The sequence below is a fragment of the Sus scrofa genome, chromosome 6, assembly GCF_000003025.6.
Source record: "Sus scrofa isolate TJ Tabasco breed Duroc chromosome 6, Sscrofa11.1, whole genome shotgun sequence".
NCBI classification, from domain to species: Eukaryota; Metazoa; Chordata; class Mammalia; order Artiodactyla; family Suidae; genus Sus; species Sus scrofa.
In genome coordinates, this window is record NC_010448.4 from 72,658,444 (window position 1) to 72,678,668 (window position 20,225).

The following is a 20,225-nucleotide window of genomic DNA, read 5'->3' on the forward strand; positions in this document are numbered from 1 at the left end:
AAGAATCACTTCCTTCTGCAACCAATCCATGTGCTCTCTCTGTCCCCCTTTCAAAAAGGAATATCTTTTCTTTTCTTTTTTCTTTTTTTGCCTTTTCTAGGGTTGCACCCACGGCATATGGAGGTTCTTAGGCTACGGGTCCAATTGGAGCTGTAGCTACCAGCCTATACCACAGCCACAGCCACGTGGGATCCGAGTGGCATCTGCAACCTACAACACAGCCCACAGTCCCTAGTTGGATTCATTAACCACTGAGCCATGACTGGAACTCCCAGGGATGTATTTTAGAGAATTTGGGAAATTGCTTCAGTCCCAGGTCTGTCCATTTTGTACATGACAGCATGAGGATAAAAAGGGCCCTCAACTACACCTATGAGGCTGCTCCCACCCAAGGTCATGTCCCCCAGCCCCAGCGAGGTATCGTCTTCTACCCTGGAGGGGGTGGGGTATTCTCAAGCCTTTGGATAAGGAGCTTCCCTTCATATAGGAAGAGCTGGCATATGGTAGATACTGACCAAGTACCTGTCTGGTGGATGAATAAGAGAATAAATAAACAGTATCTTCTCCCAGCCTATTTTTTACTTGACTCATTTTCAGTGGTGCCTTAATGGAATTAGGCCATGTAGAATTATTTATCAACAGGTCCCAAATTCTCTATCTGCAATTCCAACATCTAGACAATTGGGAAAACAGAATTTTTTCACAACTTGTTTGGTGGTCACCCTTGACCTAAGCTCATTCATTGGCATATTCAGATTTAAATTGGAATGAGGATAGCTATGGGCCTTATTTATTCACCCATGTGAATGTTCATAGGTTTGTTGCCGAAATGTTCATGGGTGTAATAGTGGGGTTATTTCCGTGTGTCCTGCTGGGCTGATATGTACTCTAGAGTTCCCACTTACTTGTTATAGCTACTAAATGATCAGAAACACAGGAAATTTCAAGGAGAAATCACTATACTTCCATCATGTTGGCTAAAATAAAAAATAGTGATAACATCAAACGTTGGCAAGGATGCGGAGAAACAGGATCACTCATTCATCGCTGGTGGGAGTGTCAAATGGTACAGCTACTCTGGGACATCTAACGATAGAGGTCTGCAGAAGCATATAGTCTGAAATGTATAGCTATAAAAACCGGGACTTGCTGTTCACAGTCAGCATTGGATGTTCCTGGCCTTTGGATCTTTCTTTCCGGTCCTGACTGGCAATTAGCATGGTGTCTTTGAAATTCTCATCAGCCTTTTAACCTTTATGCTAACAACCAAACTCCAGGCAACTCTGGCAAAAGGCAGTGTCTTATGAGTAGTTCTTTTCCTCTTTACCAAACACTGGTTGCCCACCAGTCCTGATTATAATCATCGCAGGTCTGATGTTAATTCTGCTCTCTCGCGAATGAATGCAATGGAGCCCTCTGAAGTTGTCAAACAGCCTCTCTAGGAGATCAGGTTCTGCTCAGATATTTATGCAAAAAGCTCAGAGATAGAAAACAAATACAAGCTTTGACAACCGAGAATGAAACTAATTATTTTTGCCCTCTTTTGAACTATACAAATATTTATGGAATGTCTGTGGCATGTCAGATACCGTCTTGGCTCCAGGATATAGGACTGAGTAAAACCAGACTGAGTCTATTGATCACCCTTGGTTTGCCAGGCATGTACCATGATCTGTGTGGTTATTTGTCCAAGGAATGTGACTGTACTTCTGTTGATTGGGTGAGTGAGGCAGGGGGAGAGAGAGCAGTGGTGAGATGCTGATGGGCAAGGAAAGTGAGGGAGGGAGGAAGGGGGTCGGGTCTTCCTGTTGGAGTTCCATGTGGCATGGAGCTGACCGCCACACCCTGGAGTCAACAGCAGTAGACAGCATCATTGAGAAAAGGGGGAAGTTGGGAAGGAATAGTTAGGTCAGTTCAGAGACAGAAGAGCAAAAAGGAGGGATTTTCCCTACTTGATACTCCAATGTGAAGGCATAGCCATGTCATACAAGCAGCATGCTGCCAGTGTTGGAACTGGCAACTAGACTCATGGGCAGAATACCGGGCTCAGAAACAGACTTGATAGGTGGTCACTGGTACCCCATATCAATGAGGAAAAGATGGGTTGTTTAGGAGATGGTGCTGGCACATCCCATTTGAGGCACAAGAAGAAACAAAAGTTGGCTAGGACCTCATACTTTTTTTAACACTTTGTATAGAGGTGGAATCCAGATGGCCTAAGAACCCAAATATGAGAGATAAAACTATAAATCTACCAGAAGAAAATGAAGGAGATTTCTGTGGCATAGAATCGCCAAGCAAAATAAATAAAACACAAAAAACATATGTCATGGGCTGAAAAACGGTGTGGATTGGCTACACGAAAATTAAAAAGTTTTTTTTAAAATAACCAACACATGGAAACAACCTAAATATCCATCAACAGATGAATGGATTAAGGAGATGTGGTACATAGACACACATGGAATACTACTCAGCCATAAAAATAGTGAATTAATGCCATTTGCAACAACATGAATGCAACTAGAGATTCTCATACTAAGTGAAGTCAGTCAGAAAGAGAAAGGCAAATACCATATGCTATCACCTATATGTGGAATCTAAAATATGGCACAAATGAACTTATCTACAGAACAAAAGCAGTCTCACAGACATAGAGAACAGACTTGTGGTTGCCAAGGGGGAGGAGGAGGGAGTGGGATGGACTGGAGCTTGGGTTAGTAGATACAAACTACTACATTTAGAATGGCTGGGCAATGGGGTCTTGCTGTATAACACAGGGAACTGTGTCCAATCTCTTGAGATAGGACATGATGAGGGAATATATGAGAAAAAGATATATTCTGTACAGCAAACAAAAAATTTCTAAGAGACACCATAGAAAATTCATCAGAAAATGATGGTCTCAGAGAAAAAAAACCATGCGATGTCTGAAAGTAACAAGAGCTGTCCAGAACACACAAGGAATTCTTAAAACTCAGCAGAAAAGGCAGAACACGCCTGCTTAAGGGGAGTAAAGGATGTCAATAGGCAACTCACAGGATGAGAATGATATGTGCTATGTGTATATGAAAAAAATGTTCCAACTCAGTGTCAATAAAAAAGTGTAAATTAGAACAACAGTCAGATGCACCTTTATAACCTATCAGATTGTCAAGAATGAGAAAGAGGGCAGTTATTGAGGTTGTGGAGAAATGGAAATCATTGCTTGTTGCTGCCTAGGGAGCTGCAGGAATCTGGAAGATTCTGGCAGTGTTTAGTCTGTTAAGCACGTCTACCTGAAGCCCCAACCAACCACCGCTGGGCTGGTGTTCCAGACAAACGCTCACCCTGTGCTCTGACAGGCTGCACCGGCAGAAATGCATCCGTGTCTATCCAGAGACAACCTGATTCCATACCTTGGAAAACAGAGAGTAAACTGTCTTGCATTGATATTACAGAAAACTGTTCAATAACTACAAAGAACATACAGACATAGACACAGGGACATAGATCTTAAAAACTCAGTGAGTTAAAAAATATATGTAGTGAACAAAAGGAAACAACAATATAACATTTATGTCAATTAAAAATTACAAACAATTGGACGTGTTTTATAAGATAACATATGTATGCCTGTAGCTAAAGAAGTAAAGGGGACTAAAGAAAGAAAATAAGAGTGGCCGCATAAAGGGCCATGTAAGGACCCATGATGGTTTGCTGTGAATGTGAACTCCAGCTGAAAACATTCGGTAGATGTAGCTAGCTCCTTCCTGGCTAAGGTCGGCCCGGAGCACGGGGTTCTGGGCAGTATGGCCAGTCTGGGATGGGGGCCTGGGGCATGTGAATGGAGTTGGGATGGAGGGATTAATCAGGGGTTCTCAGACACTAGTCCAACGTCCTTATTTTCCAGGAAAAGCTCCTGGGATCAGGTGCGTTAAGGCTCTTCTAGAAGCCACTCAGCGGAGGGATTTTCTTTATGCACTTCATCTCTTCCGCCACGGGGGTGCGGGGGGTGCGGGGGCGGCGGGGGTGGGGGCGCTTTCACAAGGGCGGAGGCAGCAAGGTGTCTGGAAGCAATTTTCCTGCGTCCATACATTTAAGGATAGTGGTTGGATTAAGCGCATAGATAACTCCATGTCTGCTCAAATGGATAGCCAGCAGCAGTGTGACCGGCCACTATTCTCCAAGGAATATTAGCAAAGCAAGCAGTGGTATCCATTGAAATCACAGGTGTGCATGTTTGTTGACTAATCCTTAATGCGATGTGACACAGTGGAAAACATCCTGGCTGCACTATCCATTCAGGGCAGGGTTCAAGTCCTGGTTCTACTGTGAAACACAGGTGGCCCCGGACAATGATATGCTTGGCTCAGCAATGTATATTGAATACCCGTCACGCACCAGACACTGTCCTGTCACATGGAGTATACTTGGCCACAGAACAGAGGAAAAACACTTTGGTCCTGTGGGGGCTGTCATCCTAGCAGGTTCCTGGATGTTTGTGGCAGGTGGAGCCATCCCAAGTCTGGGAAAATTTCTCAAGCTTTGGGATCGGACGTTGAGTGCCTGGAGGTGTCTCCTCCACTAGACATTTATGTGACATAGGACACATGGCAATGGTTCTGATTTGCAGTCAGTGGCTGCATATGACCCTAACCACAAATCCTTTACAAATGTGGTCCCAGAAGTTGACTTTACTTACTTGACAACATCTAGTTTCAGGAAGGTATTTGCTTCCCCAAACTTAACTCTTCATTAACTTGGACACCGTTGTTTCCTGTTAGGTTTCACCCAGCTTGTCTGGGGTTCACCCTTCCTTTTGTGGTACACATTGCAGCTGTCCCCAGCTTTCTGACTTGGGGCCGGTCAGTCTTCTTCTTCTTCCTTCTTCCTTCTTTCTTCTTTTTTCTTTTCAGGGCTGTGCCAGGGGCATACGGAAGTTCCCAGGCTAGGGTTCGAATCAGATTGGAGCTGCTATGGCACAACCACAGCAATACCAGATCCGAGCTGCGTCTGCAATCTACAATGTCATGGCAACATTAGATCCTTTAACCCACTGAGCGAGGCCAGGGATGGAAGGGATCAAACTCGAATCCTTATGGATACTAGTAAGTCTCATGACCCACTGAGTCTCAATGGGAACTCCCAGTCCTACTCTTTTGCTCAAGTTAAACAGTTCTTCTGATATTTCTTCTTCCCTATTTCCTTTGAAGAAGACAACTTAGCTAAGTTGTTATTTGAGTCAGAAATATGCAATCTCTTAGCTCTGATCACTAGACCTGTGTCATGGAAGGTAGATGATTGGTTCTGAGAGTCTAGTTTAGGATGGGAAAGCAATGCCTAACACTTCGTATGTACTCAGTTAAGTGTCAGAGTCATTAACAGTGTCACTGCCATCATCAACATCATCATTAAACTCGGACTTTTCCTGAATGTATTAAAATCTTTATTGTGTTCATACTGGTGAAACCAAACAAGTGCCAGGGAAGATTTAGGTGTGCCTGAGTCTCTCTCTGTCTGTTTATTCGGGTGGAGGAGCATAGGATCTCCTATTGTCCTGGTCCTGACTCTTAGCTCCTCACTCAAGCACTGTTCTATTGTTGTTCATGGGGCTCTTCCATGTCCTTGCCTTCATTTCTCATCTCCAAACTCTTGTCCTCTCCTCCCTGTGCTGCAGACCACCCTCCGTAGAGTTGGGTGATAGGGATAAACAAATATTCATAATTTTCATAATCATAATAAAAACTCATCTATGGAATGACAACTTCTGAGAGGGTTTTGACATATGGTAATTGTTCCTTCTACAACTGTAGGACTGTTTTAATAAATGAAAATGCATGTGGCATCCTGACGTATAAAAGAGGGAAGAGCGGAGTTGTCTGATCGAAGTACAGACAGGAGGTCTATTCGCTTAGCCTCTCCCTCCTCTAAACCCAGACCAGCTCTAGAGGCCCCCTAAGCATGGTCTATGATACCAAAAACATCCATCACCAAGGCAAGGCGAAGCTAGTGTCTTCCATTTCTATGTATGGAAGATCAAAGTTCTCTTCTGTTTAAGTCTTAGGTTCTTGCCTTTAGGTTTTCACTGCAGCTGCTTTCTCTACAACCATCTTAATCACTTACTAAGCGTCTGTGCTCTCCTCTTAGGTACCCTGTCATCTCCCTCTTTTCACTCCATGAATGAAAATGATAGATATAGCCACACTCTATGCTTCACTGCCACTTGGTGGCGGCGTACTCTAAATAACAGGTTTAAATTTCCAAGAAGCACATGTTTTGAAGGTTGATGCTACAACTCTGAGCTAGAGGCAATAGTGGGAAGAGGATAGGTGGAATGACACACAAAACAGACATGTTTTGGCAAATGAGACAGTGTATAGAGGAAAGAAAGTTTCATCACCTGAGAAAAGAGCCGATTTTGATGGAGAGAATCCAGGTGACTATGGGACAGCATACCAGCATACTAAAGAAGGCAAAGGGTCATAGGGAAGTTTCTAATTCACTGTTTTGTTCAAGATCAGCCATGTGTGCTGTGGGAAATTACTCTGATGCAATAGTAGCCCCAATTACTATCAGACAAGGAATTTGGAAGTTCACTTAATAAAAAAGTTTAAGTCCATTTAAAACAGAGCAAGGAGCAAGGGGAAAAGAGGTGGGTGAATAAGCCCATGTAGAGCAATGTGCCAGGGGGTGGAAGGTTTGCACCTGCTCCGCACCAGATTACACAATATTGACATGTCCTCTTTCTCTGCTGCATCCACCTTCCGCTCCCTTTGGTGTGGTTAAGAGGACCAGAGGGATCCCAACAGATGGAGTGTGTCTGGAATCAGCATACATGCTTAGTTTGTCAGAAAGACGCAGGAGCAGGTATACCTGGCCTCAGCAGTAGCCTACTAGCCTGCTAAAAATATCACCTGTTTTCTCATCTCTTACATTTTGATTTGCAACCCATCTGAAATTTATTTTTTGGGTATTATACCGTATGGAGAAGCTCATGCCTTTTTCACAGCACTACAATGCCACCTTTCTCATAAATTGGGTGGCCATTGTATATATGGATAAATTTCCGGGCTCCCTATGCTTTTACATTAGCCTATCCTTATGGCTATCTATGCTCTTTTAATTACAGTAGCTTTCTAATAATCTTGGTATCTGATAGTGTAAGTCTTCTTTGTGCTTTGCATGTCCATGTACATTTCAAAGTTAACTTGTCAATTTCTGCAAAAAAAAAATACAGCTGGGACTTTGATTGGGAATGAGTCAAATCAAAATATCTGTTTGGGGAAATTGACTTTTTTTTTGTGATGGAATCTTCTAATCCATGAAAATGCTATCTTCCATGTAGTTTAGTATTTTTTTAAAATTTCTCTCCATGATGTTTTATAGCTTTCAGTATATAGGTCTTGCCTAATTTTCTAGAGATATTTAGATATTTTAATAGCTTTTTGTGTTTTGAAAATTATATTGTGAATGGCATCTATTTCAATTCTTTTAATTCACTTTTTTTACATTTACAAACAGAAAAAAACACATTTTGCTGTGTAATTCTGTAAGTTCTGACAAATGCATGTACAGTTGTATAGCCATCACCACCAAAATCAAGATGTAGAGTAGCATTAGCTCCGTCACTCTCACAATTTCCTCTTTGAGGGGACTTTTTTCTTTTTTTGAAGTCAATCACTTTTTTTCACCCCTGGTCCCTGGTATTCAGTAATCTCTGGTATCTTTTCAAAAATTTTATTTTCTATTTGTTTGATACTGAGATATAAAAATACAATTTATTTTTATATATTAATCTTGTATTTAGTAGTTTTTCTATATTCACTTATTAATTCTACCAGTTTTCTGTAGGTTCTTTTGGATTTTCTATGCCTATGAATAATGACAGCTCTATTTCTTCACCTTTTATGCCTTTTATTTCTTTTTCTTGCCTTATTGCACTGATTAGCACCTCTGGTACCATGCTGAAGAGATCTGGTGATAATGGGCATCCTTGTCTTATTCCAGATTTTAGGAGAAAACTTCAAATATTTCAACACTAACATGATGGTTTCAGTAGGAACTCCTTATCAGATTGAGGAAGTTTCTTCCTACTTCTAGTTAAGAGCTTTTATTATAAGAGTGTGTTGGATTTCTGATTGTTATTATTATTATTGTTATTTCGTATTTTGTCTTTTTAGGGCTACACTCATGGCACATGGAGGTTCCCAGGCTAAGGGTTGAATTGGAGCTGTAGCTGCTGGCTTACACCACAGCTCACAGCAACACCGATCCTTAACTCACTGAGCAAAGCCTGGGATAGAACCCATGTCCTCATGGATACTAGGTTCATTAACCACTGAGTCACTATGGGAACTCTGGATTTCAGATTATTTTTGAGAGCAAACTAAAATATTCCGTGTACATTGCAGATACTCATTAAATATTAGTTTTCTTCCCCCCACTCTCTATACAATCTCATTATCTTGTGTAACTGACCCTGACCCTTCTTTTATTTACTTTTTTTTTTTTTTTTTTTTTTTTTTGCTTTTTCTTTTAGGGCCACACCCATGGCATATGGAGGTTCCCTGACTAGGGGTCAAATTGGAGCTACAGCTGCTCATTTATGCCACAGCCACAGCATTGTGGGATCTGAGCCACCCTGTAACCTATACCACAGCTCACAATCCACTGAGTGAGGGCAGGGATTGAACTCTTATCCTCATAGATATTAATCAGATTTGTTTCTACTCCACCACAAAGAGAACTCATCATCCTTCTTGATTTGGTTCTATTTCAGAATATTAGAAGAAATACATTTTTTTTTCTTGGCCACAACCACGGCATGTGGAAATTCCCAGGCCAGGAATCGAACCTATGCCGCAGCAGTGACAATGCCAGATCCTTAACCCACTGCCCCACAAGAGAACTTTCTCCATTGAAGATATTTAATCTGTTCTGGATTTATATAGCTACTCTGCAAAAAGAAATAGCAAAAGAGGTAATTCCTGTTGTGGCTCCGTGGTTAACAAACCTGAGGACGCAGGGTGGATCCCGGCCTTGCTCAGTGCGTTAAGGATCTGGCGTTGCAATGAGCTGTGGTGTAGGTTGCAGATAAGGCTTGGATCCGGCATTGCCATGGCTGAGGTGTAGGCCAGCAGCTGTATCTCTGATTCAACCCCTATCCTGGGAGCTTCCACATGCTGTGGGTGCAGCCCTAAAAACCAAACCAAAACAAACAAACAAAAAACAAAAACCAGAGAAAGAAGAAAAGAAAAATAAAAGAAAGAAAAAATAGCAAAAGAGAGCCCGGTAATTGTGGTTTACGATGTACTTTACTGCCTTTCAAATCCTGAACTGGTTATGAGAATTCAAACATGTCAAACTCCTAAACAACTTGTAGGTACAGAAGGAAGTAGATTGTATTTCATTTGGGGAAGAGAGGTTAAGTATCACTTCTCTAGTGTCTGGTGGAAAGACTTCTTTTTTTGGAGTACTTGAAACCAACATGGTTTCTTATCTTTCAGAAACACCAAAGTTTATTTTTCAGTTTAAATATTTTCAACAAAACTATTATACTTTCCACCCTGAGCTCCGTGTGTCGCAGTCAAGGACTCCATAAACTTAGAAGGGGAAAGAAATCGTAGTATTATTTTCATCAACCTCTAATAGAAACTTAGAATTTCTGATACAAATGTGGGCCATAGGCCACAGTAATACTGCCAGTGCTTAGGACTTTTATCACCAAATGGTATATATTTTTGCATTGTATTTCAGTTATGGCAGATAACACAAAACATCTTTTTTTGCTCATTACTACTTCAAAATATGTCTCAGCTACTAGATCTTATTTATTTTTTTAAAAGCATTTAAATTACTACTGAAATTGGGAAAAAAACATCTCTACAACTCCATTTCAGTATAATTGGTTGTTTTGGTAAATCGATGTCTGTTTTTCAGTTATTTAAAACATTTTTAAAGTCATTCTCACTGTGACTCAGTGGGTTAAGAGCCCAACATAGTGTCCATGAAGATTCGGGTTTCATCTCTGGCCTTGCTCAGCTCAGAGGGTTAAAGATCTCATGTAGGTCCCAGATGTGGCTCAGATCTGGCATTGCTGTGGCCATGGCATATGTAGCCCAGTGGCTGCAGCTCCAGTTCAACCCCTAGCTTGGGGACTTCCATATGCCACATGTGTTGCTGAAACTTGGCCTCTGTCCGCCGTTGCTGAATAGAAATGTGGAGACAGATTTTTGAGTGAAAGAGAAAAAATAGCTTTATTGCTTTGCCAGGCAAAGGAGGGTTGCAGCAGGTTAATGCCCTAAAGACTGTGCCCCCCCATTGGAAAGAATTTCAAGGCATTTTATAGTAAGGAGAAAAACAAGTTTTCATATAGGAATCAGGACTGGGGCAAATATGCATTCTTCTTTCTTTGAGTGGGGGGGATCTTAGTCATCAAAGCTGGAGTCAGGAGAGCTCAGTAAGAGCATGATGGCAGTCTTCTGGGTTATTGCCTAGAATAACAGTAATTTCAAAAAGGGCACATAGATCAGAGATTAGAACAAACTAGAAAAGTTCCAGAAAGACATCATGTGCTAATAATCTTTAACCCACAGGCAATTGTGCTCAGGGTGCCTAATCTTTAGTTTATGGGTAATTGTATTTAGGGGGCAATTAAGCCAGGGAGAAGGACAAGGAAGGACTCTAAGCTGTTCAATTTTAAAAGTATTAATTTCTAAAAGAAGCATAATGAATGTAACTTTTCTCCTAGATATATAAGATGCTTATATTAGTATGTGTATCCCTTGAGAGGGAACCAGGATCCTGCTCCAAGGCTGTGCTGTTGTTGCTTGACTGTTCCTCCCTTGTCTTTGCATCCCCTTCCTTCCCTGATCAGTAACTGTCTGAACCTGCCCCTAGGATCTCAGAGAAGGCCATGGAGGTTGAATGAGGCTCATTTCCTAAGAACAAGAAATGGGGGACACAGAAAGGCTTTTGTGCCCAGGTGTGGTCCTAAAAAGAAATAAAATAAAATAAAATCACTTAACATGTTCTTTAAAAAAGCATTAAAACATATTCTGAGGATTCTGCAAACAAAAAGTTTAAACCAAATCATTGCTTTAAACCAATAATCAATCCCCAGAAGGGAGTAGTCAGGAAGGAGCAGAAGATTCCAAAGAGGTTTTTTGTTTGTTTGTTTGTTTGCCTGCAGGGCCAACCTACCTGTCTAACCTTAATATGTGTTAAAGCTGTTGTGATGATTAAGCCAGGTTTAGGCACTTTCGATTTGGGGACCTTGCCTTCATCCTTAATAACGGGAAAGCTTTAGTGGAAATGCAGTGGCAGGTCCCCTCCTTTCCCAGGAGCGTCCTCAGGAAGAGTCCGAGCACCTTTGCCTGGGATTCCCTCCCATATATGCTGCTTGGAGAGTGAGCATCCTAAATATTTGTGAATGAATGAGGACAATTTCTGATGCTGCAAGCAAGGAAAATTGCACATAGGCAGAGACACGTTTTTTCCCCAAATCTGGCTCCACCTTGGAGCCACATGGAGGAGGAGCTTCCCCTGGCTGCCAAGGGCACCTCAAGGTGAAACTGTGCCCCATAGAGTGAATAGAGGTTACTGATGAGCAGAAATTCTTGAGCCTGTTTTTGAGAACAACAGGTAAGAGAATAGCTAGCTAAAACCCCTCTGCTTGGGAGTTCCTGTTATGGCTCAGCAGTACCGAGCTTAGTATCCATGAGATGCGAGTTTGATCCCTGGCCTCTCTTAGTGGGTTAAGGATCTGGCGTTGCTGTGAGCTGTGGTGTAGGTTGCAGATGTGGCTTGGATCTGGCGTTGCTGTCGCTGGAGCACTAGGCCGGCAGCTAGAGCTCTGATTTGACCCCTACCCTAGGAACTTTCATAGGCCGCAGGTGCAGCCCTAAAAAGACAAATAAATAAATAAATAATATTAAAAAAGAAACCTCTCTGCTCAGATTTCCCTAGTGGCTTAGTGGGTTAAGGATCTGTCATTGTCACTGCAGTGGCCCTGGTTACTCTGGTTACTGCTGTGATGCTGTTTTGCTCCTCGGCCCAGGAACTTCTGCATACCACTGTTGTGTCTGCAACACGCACACACACCCTTGTTGGAAACTGCTTTCACTGTTAAAGCTTGCTCTAGTTATTGTTTCCTTTTTCTTTAATTGCCTACCCTCCAAGCCTCATGTAGCCCAGGTAATATGGCAGGACTTGTTAACCATTCCTGGTGGCAACATGCCTGAAAATAGTAATGGGGGACATAAGTTGATTTTTCAGAACTTGGAGTCAGCTCTTGTCCAGTTTGAGGCACCTAAGACTGGTTGAGCTCACTGACCCTAAAACTGCACCCAGGTAGGTGTCTGATCTTTCGATGTCAGAGGACCAAAACCTCCACCCCCAGATGATGCTAAGTGCCTCCACCTTTGAACATGCATCCCGTGAAGAGCATGTCAATCAGATACACCGATTACCGCACCTGTTCCTGCCTCCAGTCCCTCTCCCTATGCCTATGATCGCCCTCCTACCCTTCACCTATAAAAACCCCAAGTTCTCCACCTTCAGAGAGGCAGGGCTGGGACTTTTTCTCCCATCTCCTTGCTTGGCTGCTTTGTAAATAAACTCTCTACCGCAAGCCTATGCATCTCAGCATTCGCCTTGCTGTGTGTTGGAGCCGATGAACCTGCTAACAAAGACATGCTAGAATCCGGTCCAAGTTTGAATTCGGGGACCCTCTGCTTTCTGGTCTCTGCCGCATAGTGCCCAAGTGTTATCATTTGGATTTGCCTGCATCAGAGGAAGAGACCAAAGGGTCAAGTCACCTGATGGAGCTTCCTCAGTCTCAGCCCAGCCTTCCTGCCTCTGCAGACCCTTAGGTCAGCCTGCCCCCAACACCATCCTCAGAGCCCTTTGCTTGGGGCTTAATCTGGTGCAAGGGGCTTCCACCTGGGTGTTTCTCTCTCTTTTTCTTCAAGTCCAGAAATATGTTTTCAGGAAACCAAGTTTCAGCTCATTTTTGTCCGAAAATGTACCCCTCTCCTACCCCCAACTCCTCCATCCTCACCCCCACCCCCCACTCTTCATAGCTCATCTGAATATTCCTTATAGATCAGGAACCCTTTCCCTATAGTGAAGGATGGGGAACAGAATAAAGATTTCTTTGGTACCTACTTATGGTGCGACTTCTGAAGGTAGAATCGGTACTGGAGAAGGTTATCTAGTGATTTTTTCCCCCTATCTTCCACCTATACTGATGCACAAGATGGAAAAAAAAAAAGACGTCAAAGATGATTCTTTCCACAGAGGATTTGTGATCATTTACAGCAAAAGCACATGCAACGAAATAAAAATAAAATACAAACCGAGCTGACTGACTGAATGAAAATACAGAGACAAATGTCTCCTAAAAGGGCCAACAATATGCCACCCCCGAGGCAGATCATTATTATTTTTTAATTGAGATGTACTTGGCATAAAACATTGTATCAATTTTAGGTGTACGACATGATGATTGCTACATGCATCTATTTCAAAATCATCAGCAACGTAAGTTTAGTTAATATCCATCACCACACAGTTCCATTTTGTGTGCGTGTGATGAGAACTTAGCAACTACTTTCTTAGGAACTTTTCAAACATGCAATACAGTAGTGTTCATTATAGCCCCATTTACATCGCCAGGAGTTATTATAACTGGAAGTTGACCACCTTCACTCATTTCGCCCCCACCCCGATCCCTGCTTCTGGCAGCTACCAGGCAGGTAAATCTTATCTTGAGAAAGAAGAGAATCTTACTAACTCTTTAGACAGGGCTCTGAAAACTAAAGGAAGCGTTTTAGGGGGGGTGTTACATCGGAGACGTGAACTGGTATAGCAAAAAGTTCTTACAGACATATTTACGGCAACTGCAGAAGCCAACCTCAGTGTTCCCTTGTGGTGCAGTGGGTTAAGGGTCCGGCATTATCACTGCAGCCACTCAGGTCCCCAGCAGGTCTCTGGTGTGGTGTGATCCCTGGCCCAGGAATTTCCGCATGCCTCAGGTGTGGCCAAAAGCAAGCAAGCAAACAAATAAATTAAGCAAACCTCTTGTGCCTATTTCTTAATACTAAAGGGTCTTGTTTTTGTTTTTGCTTTCTAGGGCCGCAGGTGTGGCATATGGAAGTTCCCAGGCTAGGGGTTGAATTGGAGCTACAGCTACCAGCCTGCACCACAGCAACAGCAACGCAGGATCTGAGCCATGTCTGTGACCTACACCACAGCTCACAGCAACGCCAGATCCTTAACCCACTTAGCAAGGCCAGGGATTGAACCAGCATTCTCGTGGATACTAGTCAGGCTCATTACTGCTGAACCACCTGGGAGCTCCCTTAATATTAAAGGGGGTTGAAGGAGTTAGCTGCCCTTTCCCCTGTGGGAGGCTGAATACCCCTCATCCCCAAAAGGATGTCCATATTCTAGTCCCCAGAACCTGTAAATATGTTGCCTTACATGGCAAAAGGCACCTCACAGATGTTATTAAACTCAGGATTTTCAGGTGGGGAGAGTATCCTGCATTATCCAAGTGGGCCCAACATTGTCACAAAGGTTCTTATAACAGAGAGGCAGGAGGGTAAGACTCAGAGGAGATGGATGATGGAAGCCAAAGGATGATGAAGCCAAGAAGGATCATGAACCAAGGAAAGCAGGTGGCCACTAGAAATGCAGGAGTGAGCCTCCAGGAGGAAGGCAGTCCTGCCCACACCTTGATTTCAGAACTTCTGACCTCCAAAACTGTGAAACAATGAATTCTCTGGTTTTAAACCCCTAAGTTTGTAGTAATTTGTTACAGCAGCAGCCAGGAAACTAGTACCTCACCCTCCCTTCCTCCACACGGGGTCTAGACTAATTGGGAACCAGAATAGGAGCCAAGGAGCTGGAGGTGAAAATATCCCCATGCTGGACATTTCCCCTTTATCTCCCAGGTACACCTGCTCTGGGCCCTGGGAAGCTGACCTGTATGGATCCCATCAGAACATCCTTTGCCTTCCGCTTTCCTAAGGACTGGGGCAAAGGGGTACTTTGAGAGTTGAGGGAGGAAGGAAAAGTGACAGTGGGGGGGATTCACCTCCTCTACTCTGTCTCAGTGGGATTGCCATGGGTAAGTGTGCCTCAGCTCAGCTGCTGACCAGGAGCCTCTCTGCACAGCCTGGAGCTCATTGTACATCTGCCCCTCCAGGAGAGGGAACAGAGCCCTGCTGCTACCAGCTGTGCCATCTTGTGGGGTCTTCACACAGCTCCTTGATGAAGTTATTCTAATGTGAGTGTCTTAGTCCATTCGTGCTGCTCCAACAAACATACCATAGACTGGATGGCTTATAGACAACAGAAATTTATTTCTCACAGTTCTGGAGCCTGGAAGTCCAAAATCAAAGTGTCAGCAGATTCCATGTCTGGTGAGAACCCACTTCCTGGTTCAGGGATGGCTGCCTTTTGTATGTACTCAGGTGGCAGAAGGGGCGAGGGAGCTTTCTGGGATCTTTTTATAAGGGACACTAATCCCATTCATGAGGGCTCCACCCTCATGACCTAATCACCTCTCAAAGGGCTCACTCCAAACACCACCACATTGGGAATTACATTCACATGCCTCTCTCTGAAGCCACCTGGCACCTGCCCCTTCTCTGCAGGTAGATCCCACAGCCAGCTGTGCCAACCCTGTTCCTTCTCTCAAGAGCTCCATTCAAAGGAGCCACATCTCATTCCCTTGGAGGAATGAGTGTGGAAACGGAGGGAGCATGGAGTATTGCTCTTCTAGAAACCCCTTAACCCAGGGGTAAGATGTACCCCAAATGCTTCCTAGCTTCTGCCTTCGGACAAGTAGAATTCAAGGCAGGAAACACGACATCATAAAAGAATACCATTTGATATGATAGTTACGGATTGAATTGTGTCACCCTAAGCCCAGATGTCGAAAGCCACCCCCAGCACTTCAGAATGTGATCTTATTTGGAAAGAGGTTCTTTGTGGAGATAACCAAGGTAAAATGAGGTCAACACAGTGAATCCTCATCGAATATGATGGGTGTTCTCATGAAGAAATTTGGACTCAGAGCCATGTGTAGAGGGATGATCCCATGAAGGGACGTAGGGTGAAGATGGCCATGTTCAAGCCAAGGAGAGAGACCTGGGACAGAATCTCTCTCAGGGCCCTGAGAAGGAACTAACCCTGCCGTCATCTTGGTTTTGGACTTTCAGCCTCCAGAACTGGGAGACAATGAATTGTTGTGCATGGTCTATGGTACTTTGCTATGGCAGCCCCAGCAAACGGATACAGGCAACTTTTACCATAAATATGTAATTCTGTGCCAAATAATATTGCAACAAAGTAGATAAAGGAAAAGACTGTTAGAATTTCCTTAATGAATGCATAGTTACTGATATATGCCAGGGATATACATGCCAGGGACTCCTAGGCAGGTCATGGTTGGGCTTCAAGGTATCTAAATGTCATGATCAAAATAGCATTTATTTTTTTGTGCTGGATGCTGACCCATGGCACCCTCCCCATCGTTTGAAGCTCTTTCCTGTGTCTAGGGGCTAGATGAAGGAGATTGGCATTTCTCAGACTCTTCTTGCCAGCTATCTTCCAGCTTGCCCAGGAGAAAATTTGCTGTAAGATTTGGAAGGCAGCCTGAAACTGAAGCCACTCTTCTAAGCAGAAGCTGAGCATGGACACGCGAGCATAGGCTGTTAGAAGACTTGAAGTTTTGCCCTGGCTTCAGGTGTCCCCCAGAGAGGCACATACTTCATGTTGCAGAAATCAATAGCAGCTGGTTCCTGTGACACCTGCAGTTCCTGTTTACAGAAAGCCTGCCTCTCCTACCCCCACCCCAGCCCCAGCCTTTGTTCTCTTGACCTCCCCCCGCAACAGTTTCCCAAATGTCCTATTCCCTATATTAAATCTCTTCCTGCCTGGGAGAAGAAAGCCTGTGTGGCAGAAAAAAATCCTGTGAATTCACCAAATTCCATTTTATGTTCACTCTAGGCACATGGAAAATTTGCTTTTCCCAAAGTCACATGCATTTAGGTGAAGCCATGAGAATGTGTTCTGGCCATTGGAATGCATTTTGAGGACTGACCCTGAAGTTATGCTCCATGACCTTTCTCTTTCTCAGTCTCCTGGTGAGGTACAGTCTCCTGGTGCAGTGGAGGGTGGAGCAGCGTGAGGGCCTAGGGAATGGCAGACAAACAGATAGAAGGAACATGAGTCTTATGATCACCCTGTGATAAGACTGTTCACTGGACATCCAAACCTCTATGCTGTGAGTGGAAAAATCAGTCTTTATTCCACCAATATCTGAGATGTGAGGCTCATTTGTTATAGCAGCTAATGTTACCTACTCTAATTAATACATTTAGGAAATCTAAAATGCTTCTGTATTGATACTTATAGATCCCCTCATTTTTTTTGTACTTTTGTATGATTTCCAGACAAATAAGGGAGAAAATATTGAAACTATACTGCCATGCTCATGTCATAGATTCTGTATTTTTTTTTTTTGGTCATACAAATATTTTAATGTTTATAAACCTCATTGGAAACCAAGTTTCCAATCTCTCTCATAATAATCAATCTATTTGTATTTTCTATTTTTGGGGTGAAATTCAGGTATTTATATTTTGACAAGGAAATCCTCCATTTTCAAAATCATGGCCACACAGTTTCATGTACTGTAAAAGGAACTTTCTAAGCATAATAAGAGAATAGAGGACAAATTTCACCCTATAAAAATTATGAACAACCGTGCAGAAAAACCACTTAAGGTTAAAAGGTGAACAACCAGAAAAAAAAATGTTCTCAAGAACAAAACAAAGATTTGACTATATGAAGAGCACATATAAGTCAATGCAAAAGATAAACATATATCGCTAGAAAAAGAGATAAGGGATATGAACACACAAAATCCATTCATATGAATCTATAAGAGAATAAAGTCAAATAGTAAGTAAAATATGAAACAATGCTCTACTTCATTAGATCCAAAGGAATGCAAATGAAAATAACACTGAGAGATCATTTTAACAAGACATTAAAGCTGGCCAAATTCAAACACGATGATAATATCCACGGTTGGTGAGAGTACTGGAAAAAAATAATTTTGGAGGTGTGTAAATTGATACGACTTCTCTGAAGGGTAACATGTTAATATGTTATCAAAAGCCTAAAAAACATTATTATGTTTAACCCATCAGTGCCACATTTAGAAGTTTACTCCATGGAAATAATTGACAATTATGAAAAGATATAGAAAACCCAGAGGCAATGTAGAAGTCTTACGTCTTAGGGATTGGTTAACTAAATTACAGCATATATGAATGACGGAATAATGAAATATTTTATAATAACTGAAAATTATGTTATAGAATTACATTTATTGATGAGGAAAATTACTGAGTGAAGAGAACCATTTCCAAAAGGACACATTCCATGTGCTCCCATTTAAACACACACACACACACACACACACACACACACTGGGTTGGATCAGGTTTTGTGCCACTTATTCAATTTTGAGAATTTTCCTCAAGAAAAGAAGAGCAAAATTACAAAGACAATTCAGATTTAAACGTGAATATACATTTAGAACAAGAAAAGTAAACATGATAAACTACACATTTTAAAAAACTGAACATAACAAACATCACAAAAATCCAGAAAGTGTTATTTAAATGCGTGGCACAGCTCTATCCTCTAGGCAAGGGACCCTGAAGCTTAAGCTTTCGTCGTGGAGAAAAGACAGGATGCTGACACACCAAAATGAAGGTGTATTAATTGCAGAATAAAAAAAAAAACCGATGTTTTAAAAATCAGTAAGTCTGAATAGCTGGTAGACTATTCTTTGCCATTAGGGTTAAATAAATCTCTCTTTTTTTTTTTGTCTTTTTGCTATTTCTTGGGCCACATCCGAGGCATATGGAAGTTCCCACGCTAAGGGTTGAATTGGAGCTGTAGCTGCCAGCCTACACCACAGCCACAGCAACGTGGGATCTGAGCTGCATCTGCAACCTACACCACAACCTCATGGATACTAGTCAGATTCATTAACCACTGAGCCACGACAGGATCTCCAGGGTTAAATAAATCTTAACCCTAACCCAGATTTGTAACACAGCTGCCAGTTATGCAATGAGCTGGGAGTTCCGGTTGAGTTTGTTCCTGTTCAGTCAAGTTTCCCCAGGGGCTGGATGGGAGATGGGTCAGTCAAGGTGTAAGATTTGCCGAGAATTTTCTTTGTTCACTGACATTTTGGTGTTGCTCAAAATCAGCCCCCCCCCCAACACAACTTCTGTTTACGAGTTTCGTGACCTTGGGGAAGCTACTTAGCCTCATAGAGGCTGATTTTCCTTATCCATAAAATGAGGGCAAGATTAGGTCTACCTAAAAGGTTGATGAGAGGGAAAAATGCATTAACCCATGCAGAGGGTTTGGCTCAGCAACAGACACAGGGCAGGGCCCCCAGCTTCATTTTTTTTTGTTTTTTTGTTTTGGTCTTTTTAGGGCTGCACCCCAGGCACATGGAGGTGCCCAGGCTAGGGCTCGAATCGGAGCTGTAGATGCCACAGCCACAGCAATGCCAGATCCAAGCCTCATCTATGGCCTACACCACAGCTCACGGCAACACCGGATCCTTAACCCACTGAGCGAGGCCAGGGACTGAACCTGCGTCCTCACGGATGCTAGTCAGATTCGTTTCCACCGAGTCACGACAGGAACTCCCCAGCTTCGTTTTACAAGTGAAGAGGCTGCCGCAGTCAGAGGGTGAATACATGGCCCAATGTTGTTGTGCTGGGTCAGGGGCAGAGCCGGAAGAGCGCCAGGGTGTCTGCTGGTGGGTCCCTTCATGCTCCCCTGAGAGGTTGGTAAAGACAGGGCTCAAACGGGCTTGACTGGGAGGGAGTCTGGTGTCTCGTGGTCAAAGGGTAAAAGCACAAGGAAATAAGTAAGAGTTATGCGAATTAAAGTGAATTTAGACTTTGGTGTTGCAGATGCCCTTTTGCAGCTTTCATGCTGTCGTGGAGCTGTATGACTCAGGAGGGGCTAGGGGCTGTGCCAAATAATCCCCCATCGCAGTAGCTTAACCCCAGGACCCTGCATGCCTTCATCAGGCAGCAACTGACAGGTGCTTCTGGTTGGGTCCCCCTCCTGGGATCTCACCTGCAGGAATGACACAGGGTTCCAGCCTCTGCCATTGTGAGGCTTAGCCATCA